Source organism: Thalassophryne amazonica, chromosome 7 (assembly GCF_902500255.1).
Source record: "Thalassophryne amazonica chromosome 7, fThaAma1.1, whole genome shotgun sequence".
Lineage (NCBI taxonomy): Eukaryota > Metazoa > Chordata > Actinopteri > Batrachoidiformes > Batrachoididae > Thalassophryne > Thalassophryne amazonica.
Genome location: NC_047109.1, coordinates 109,678,679 through 109,687,267, shown reverse-complemented (window position 1 = coordinate 109,687,267; position 8,589 = coordinate 109,678,679).

Sequence of the window (8,589 nt, the reverse complement as noted above, 5' to 3'; positions counted from 1 at the left end):
CTTTTTTCAGCATCATTATATGCAAATATTGCCGTTTTGTGCTTGTCCCACACCCAGACTTATGATCTTCAATGATAAAAATGAATAGCAAACAAATGTTTTTTCTAATGTTTTAAAATATCTCTGAATAAAATATCAGTAAAATAATCAAAACATAATTGGGGTATTCAATGTCATACAACTGTTGTGATTTTTTAAACGAAATGTAGTTGTCCCACACTATTGCCGTAATTTCCACCACAACAATAATGTCCCTTTAAAAAGTTTGTATGAAAGATTGTGTGGGTAGTTTCTATGGAGATAAACAGTAACATCAGAGCACATGTATATAGCACCAAATCACAACAAACAGTTGCCCCTCCGCGCCAAAAAAAAAAATAGTGCGCACCGGAGGAGACGTGCGCTCCTGGAAAGCTCGTGTATTTATGCTGCACCGTTGTAAGAGACTGACTAAGAGTGAAGAGTGATGACAGTATTTTTTAAAATTATTATTTGAACGTATAGACGCTCAGTCAAGTGATCTCCTGCATTCCACACAGAGCCGGTGTTCTGTCGAGATGAGATGCGCCAACTTTCGACACTCTGAGCTGTGATGTACCTTCGCATTGTCCAATAGGAACGACGCGTCGGGCCAAAACACGGAAGACTCATGGCAGAAACCACTGATCTCTACAAAATGGATTGGACCAATCCGATTGGTGCAGAAACCACTGATCTGTACAAAATATTAACGTGTGACAGGACTGCTCATTTATAGAGCAGTTTTCTGAAAAAAAAAATCATTGGAAATGTTTTTTGTTGTTGTTACCTCAAAATTTCTGATTACTGTTAAAAAAGTTTAGAACACTTGTAATTAAAATAGGTAAATAAATCAATAAATGGTTCTTTAGAAACCTTTCATCAGTATTAAAACCACCTGTTATTTCAGATTAGATAATTTCTTGTTTAACATAAGGAACCTCAGACATTTATTTTTAGACAAATAAAATAACATGGAAACTTGTATATTTTTTGAAGTCTGGTAGATTATTTATATCTTATTTCAACCAGAAAAACAAACACTAAATAAATACAAGTGTTTATTATAAATGCAAAAGGAAATAATTTAACAATGTATATATATATATATATAGTCATTTAAACTTGTAATTTCGTCAAAATATGTAATTGCCTTTAATGTTATCAGGATGCCCCTTCGTGGCGCCAGGTCCGCGTTTTGTACTATGATCAAGGTGAAATGACAGTGAAAGTGTGTGTTTAGGTGTGTGTTCATGGTGTTTAGGTGTATAGTATTTGTTCATTGGGGGTTCGGTATGGACGGGTGGGTGTGCGTGTTTGGGGGTGGATTCGTCGGGCCAGTAGTGTGCTGGTCCAGAGGAAAAATGCCAGGGCTGAAATTTGTTCCCAGTCCGACCCTGATCAGCAGTCAACAAGGTTTTGATTTAACTAGCTATCAAAATGCCTCACAAAACCAAGAACGTGGTAAGTGTTGGGGGAAAAAAACTACAAAAATAACCTTTACTCAAAATATAGAAAATCTCTGGTTTCCCCTCGTGAGTCCGTGGGAAGTGCAAATAGAATACTGTTATTTCTACCTGGTTCTTTTTATGTAAAATTCTGCCCCTTACCAAAAATCAAACCATTGTATTCCCCATTTTGACTTTATTCAAGGTCACGTTAGAAACCAGGCCTGGGACCCTCACAGACAGTGTCCATCTTGTGAAAGGCCCCAAAAATCATTCATCTTTGCGCAAAAATGGGTTCAGCATGCATACACATCTTTAATAACACCACAAAACCGATACCCACAGCATGTGCAGCAAAAAGAACAGTCTTCTTTTCAAAAACAGAAATCTGTCCGGGCGGGGCTCCCAGTCCCACATGCCCTCAGTCTAAGCACAAACATGTAACTCCATGGTAGAAAGCAGAAATAAAGCAGACATTAAAAGACATTAAAAATGACTGCATGGTGTTGGGAAGGTGTCATAGCACGGACCCACAACAGGGGGCGCAAATGAACGGACAATGAGTAAGCCAAAAAGTAACAATTTAATGTTGTGATAATACACAACTAAATTTACAGAAATTTGCACAGTCAATTAACACCAGGTGACGTGTGGGCAGGCTCGAAGATAGAAGACCCCCGACGAGAGAGAAGCCGCGTCCCACACGGCTTCCACCAACGGTCTGAAGAACACCGGAGCCGCCAAGTCCCGAATCCCCAGGTGGCCTCTGTCTTCGGCTGTCGACCCTGGTACTGCTGGCAGAAAGCAGAGATAAGATGAATGAGTGTGAGTCCGCACACTCAGTAATCCACAGTCCATACACAGTTAGGAGGGAGCACCTCCACCTCCAATCACACACACTCGTGCAGCTCCTGGTCAACCACTTATCTGGGTTGGGGTGTGAGGCGAAGCCGTCGCTGTCACACCAAACGCCAATCCTCCAGACAAGGCAACACTCCAGGAAAACGGCTGCAATAGAAGTTCAGGTTATTACACACAAAGTGTTAGTCAGCAGAGAAATTACCTCTTCAATAGTAGTCAATTTCTCGGCGAGGAGGTGGAGTTGCAGTCCGGCTTATAAAGTGGTGTAGATGAGTGACAGCTGGTGCGATGAGTGACAGCTGTCACTTCTTCTGGGTCTGGCGCCCTCTCGTGCTTGGAGCCCGCACTCCAAGCAGGGCGCCCTCTGGTGGTGGTGAGCCAGCAGTACCTCCTCTTCAGCGGCCCACATAACACATGGTTTTTTTTTGTGCACTTTTTCTTGACAATTATGTTTCATGAACTAAAATATAATGCAAGAAATGTTTTTATCCACTGAGTTATATTTCTGACAACAATCAACAGCAGTTTTGAAGTGATGCTGTCGCGCATGAGCCCCCCCAATCACCTGACAGAGGTTCAGTGTTTGACCTCAGCAGGTCTGTGACGTCATCAGAAACATCTGCTTTGCGTGGGGTCAGTTCTTATATCTATCCTCGTCTTTTTACCATCATTGAGACACACTAAGTTTCTTTCACTTAACATATCCTCTATTATCTGACTGTTAGTATCTGCCCCCCCACCCCCCCAACCCCCACATGATTTATGGGCATTGAAATCCTCACACCAACTATCAAAGCCTTTCACTTTCTCCAGTTCCTCAAATTCTGTTTCTTCCGCTGATTCATTTTATGAACATTTTTAAAATACAAACACTCATGATTTGATTTTACAGACCACAATGGAAGTAACTGATGACACTTCATCAGTTTAATATGCACTTTATGCTTATATTTAGTAAATTGTCTTACTCCGTAAACTCAATTGAGCCCTTTCAAGAAATTGTATAAAAATCCACTGCAATATTTTAAATGTAGCTTTTTAAATATATTTAAACATGTTTTAATTGCTATCTTATTAAAGACTAAATTTGAAAAAACAAACAAACAAACAAAAATACAAAACAAATGCAAGTCATCAGAGGGCTCATTCATACCCTACATGCTCTATAAATGTACAGGTAAATATACACATACAGTAGTGTTCAGAATAGGGGTGGTGGCCAAGTGGTTGGCCACCACCCTGTATGAAATTGGGCTATTAGTAAAAAAAAAAAAAGTAGAAAAGGGGGTGTTCACAATAATAGTAGTGTGGCATTCAGTCAGTGAGTTCATCAATTTTGTGGAACAAACAGGTGTGAATCAGTTGTCCCCTATTTAAGGATGAAGCCAGCACCTGTTGAACATGATTTTCTCTTTGAAAGACTGAGGGAAAAGGAACGTTCAAGACATTGTTCAAAAGAACAGCGTAGTTTGATTAAAAAGTTGACTGGAGAGGCGAAAACGTATACGCAGGTGCAAAAAATTATAGGCTGTTCATCTACAATGATCTCCAATGCTTTAAAATAGACAAAAAAAAAAAAAAAAAAACCAGACGCGTGGAAGAAAACGGAAAACAACCATCAAAATGGACAGAAGATTAACCAGAATGGCAAAGGCTCACCCATTGATCAGCTCCAGGATGATCAAAGACAGTCTGGAGTTACCTGTAAGTGCTGTGACAGTTAGAAGATGCCTGTGTGAAGCTAATTTATTTGCAAGAATCCCCCGCAAAGTCCCTCTGTTAAATAAAAGACATGTGCAGAAGAGGTTACAATTTGCCAAAGAACACATCAACTGGCCTAAAGAGAAATAGAGGAATATTTTGTGGACTGATGAGAGTAAAATTGTTCTTTTTGGGTCCAAGGGCTGCAGACAGTTTGTGAGATGACCCCCAAACTCTGAATTCAAGCCACAGTTCAATAAAGTTGTCTAAGTCTAAGTCAGTTCACAGTGAAGACAGTGAAGCATGGTGGTGCAAGCATCATGATATGGGCATGTTTCTCCTACTATGGTGTTGGGCCTATATATCGCATACCAGGTATCATGGATCAGTTTGGATATGTCAAAATACTTGAAGAGGTCATGTTGCCTTATGCTGAAGAGGACATGCCCTTGAAATGGGTGTTTCAACAAGACAATGACCCCAAGCACACTAGTAAACAAGCAAAATCTTGGTTCGAAACCAACAAAATTAATGCCTCGCAGATGTGAAGAAATCATGAACTGTGAACTGAACTGTGTAAACTGTGGTTATACAACTAAATACTAGTTTAGTGAGTCACAGGATTGCTAAAAAAGCAGTTTGAACATAATAGTTTTGAGTTTGTAGCGTCAACAGCAGATGCTACTATTATTGTGAACACCCCCTTTTCTACTTTTTTTTTTACTAATAGCCCAATTAGAGTGTGCATATCATGAATGCTTGGTTTTGTTGGATTTGTGAGAATCTACTGAATCTACTGGTACCTTGTTTCCCATGAAACAATAAGAAATATACTCAAAACCTGGATTAATCTTTTTAGTCACACAGCACTACTACTGTTCTGAACACTACTGTACCTGTAATGGTGTTTTTGATTACGTATGACTTCATCATATGACTGCACCCCTTCATTGTGTAGTCATTCATACTAATGAATCACAAATATTTTTTTTTTTTATCAATATATGATGTAGATCATCCATCTGGGCTTCTTGGTTGAGGAGATATTTTTTAAGAAGTAATTTTTCATACCGTTTTCCTTGAGCTTGACCTTTAACCAAACGATTCCAAAAGATAATCATCTCTAGATATCGACCCTGACGTGGGACACTGCGGTCTGCTTTTGGAATGTCCTCTTCTATGGGGACAGCTTGTGCTGTGGCCCACTGACCATGTGATGGATGGATACAGGGCACTGGACTTATCTCATGCCCCCCCATCTGTGGTGCCAGTGACTGTGGTAATGTCAATGGATTTTTTAATGCTATTCTGGTTTTTTTGTTTCTTCAGCTTTGTAAAAACCTTGTAACTGTTAGTATGACCGAAGCAGAGGGTCACCCCTCTGAGTCTGGTCTGCTTGAGGTTTCTTTCTCAAATCAGAGGGAGTTTTTTTCTTACCACTGTCGCCTGTATGCTTGCTCTAGGGGTTGGTAAGGTTAGACCTTACTTGTGTGAAGCACCTTGAGGCAGCTTTGTTGTGATTTGGCGCTATATAAATAAATTGAAATTACGTTGAACCACCATGGTTAACCTTTTGCAGTGTGCAATTTGGGAGATATTTAACAAAAGAACTACTGAAATGAAACAATGATCTGTAATATCATAAATTTGCATCAATTTGTATATGAATTGATTAAACAATTAATCAAATAATATTTGCATGATAACATCCAACTATAATTAGAATATACAACAGCAATTATATTCAACATCCAACAGTATTTGTATTAAAACATGCACAGTGCCTGCATTCTGGAAGAAATTAAAATTTATTCACTGGATCTGGTTTAATCATCTTGGTCCAGAGTTGATAGGTAACCTATCTATCTATCTTCAATATCAATAAGCCATTTGCACTCCCCTTTCCATCTTCTGAAACGTTCAGGCTTGACAACCTCCAACTAGGTCGGGACAGGATGATGAAGAAGGCAGTGGCCAATGTGGATCCAATGCAGCCTGGGCCTGCGGAGACTCTGGTGATGTCGGCTGTTTGCTATCAGTTTATTAAGCCATCTATTGATGACTTTTTCTTTATGCCTTAAAAATGAGGAAATGCTTTGTTTCATACAAGGGTGATTCTTAGACTACAGGTACTTTTATGTCCCTTGATCATATTTTATGAAAAAAAAAAAAAGTATATAGTTATCTTTACAATTAGTGTTTTAAGAAATTTGTTCTAGTAGTCTATGATTTTTTCACTTTTCAGCATCATTATATGCAAATATTGCCGTTTTGTGCTTGTCCCACACCCAGACTTATGATCTTCAGTGATAAAAATGAATAGTAAACAAACGTTTTTTCTAATGTCTTAAAATATCTCTGAATAAAATATCAGTAAAATAATCAAAACATAATTGGGGTATTCAATGTCATACAACTGTTGTGATTTTTTTTTTTTAAACGAAACGTTGTCCCACACTATTGCCGTAATTTCTACCACAACAATGTCCCTTTAAAAAGTTTGTATGAAAGATTGTGTGGGTAGTTTCTACGGAGATAAACAGTAACATCAGAGCACATATATATAGCGCCAAATCACAACAAACAGTTGCCCCAAGGCGCTTTATATTGTAAGGCAATGGTGTGGTGGAAATTACATTTACAAGGCCAATAGTGCCCGTAGTTAAAGAATCACCCACAAACTGTAAAAAAAATGAACCAGTCTCAGTGAGAGAAAGTGATGCATGGATTTTTTTAAGTTATTTCAACTTACCTAGAGAAGTCGTGTGAGATTAACTCAGTTGAATGTTGAAATAACATTTGTGAGACAGCGGTTAATTTTTTAAAGTGTGGGTAGTACCCATATGAAGTCATTTCTGAATGAAGCATTAAGTTATCGTTATTTTGTATGTAGTCACAATTAAATAATGGAACTCGACTTATTTGTAATTACAAATCTAGAGCTTTCTCATCATTATCACCACTATAACATAATACAAGTTCAATGCATTTACAACTTGGAACCATATCATTTTCTAATTGATTGTTTCTCAAACTGCACCATCTACTGGCAGACATATGAAAAACATTTATTTAACCGGACCAAAACTGGGAGAACATGTATCCCAACCAGGGATACAAAGTGAATCACCACAGGGAGGGATATCAAAAGCAGAGAAGGAAATCTTGCACATTGTGAGCCTCTTAAGGATAACCATCACTTGCATGTTGCCCGTGGAGATCCACGGGCTCTAGATTGGGTAGCGTTTATAAAATAGATAGCTGACATTTTTCAAGAGTGGTAATAAATTTTCAGTTTCCAGTGCACGTTGACCTCCGCCAGGGCTGCCCTTTGTCACCGGTTCTGTTCATTATCTTTATGGACAGAATTTCTAGGCGCAGCCAGGGTGTAGAGGGGGTCTGGTTTGGGAACCACAGAATCTAGTCTCTGCTGTTAGCGGACGATGTGGTTCTGTTGGCTTAGTCAAATCAGGACCTTCAGCGTGCACTGGGGCAGTTTGCAGCTGAGTGTGAAGCATCCGGGATGAAAATCAGCACCTCCAAATCCGAGGCCATGGTTCTCGAATGGAAAAAGGTGCTTTGCCCTCTTTAGGTCGGTGGAGTGTCCTTGCCTCAAGTGGAGGAGTTTAAGTATCTCGGGGTCTTGTTCACGAGTGAGGGAGGGATGGAGCGTGAGATCGATAGATGGATCAGCGCAGCATTTGCAGTGATGCAGTCGCTGTATCGGACCGTCGTTGTGAAGAGAGCTGAGTAGGGGGGCAAAGCTCTCGATTTACAGATCGATCTACGTTCTGATCCTCACCTATGGTCATGAGATTTGGCTCATGACCAAAAGAACGAGATCGCGAGTACAAGCGGCCGAGATGAGTTTCCTCCGCAGGGTGGCTGGGCGCTCCCTTAGAGATAGGGTGAGGAGCTCGGTCACTTGGGAGGAGCTCGGAGTCGAGCCGCTGCTCCTCCACGTTGAAAGGAGTCAGTTGAGGTGGCTCTGGCATCTTTTCCGGATGCCCCCTGGACGCCTCGCTGGAGAGGTGTTCTGGGCACGTCACATTGGGAGGTGGCCCCGGAGACACGCTGGAGGGATTACATCTCTCGGCTGGCTTGGGAATGCCTTGGGGTTCCCCCGGAGGAGCTGGGGGAGGTGTGTGTGTGGATCAGGAGGTCTGGGCGGCTTTGCTTGAGGTGTTGCCCCCGCGAGCCGACTCCGGATAAAGCGGAAGAAAATGGATGGATGGTAATAAATTATGCAAAGCTTGTATAATGAGTTGGAATGCCGTGAGTCCAGAATGGTTTTAGAACCTTAGACAACAATTTTTAGAAGAGGAACTCAACTCTTTTTCCTGTTAATTGCGTAATTTTTTAATGTTAATTTATGGTCTTAATGTATTTTTAAATTGTTTAGGTTCTTGTTATCATATACACACTATTATTTTATCATTTTATTTTTTATATGGACCACAATGGAAATAAGTGTTTTCACTTTCTTGTGTCATCCATGTATTTTTAACGCATGTACTTATAATGAACGTAGTAAATAAACTCACACACAGATGCTTTAGAT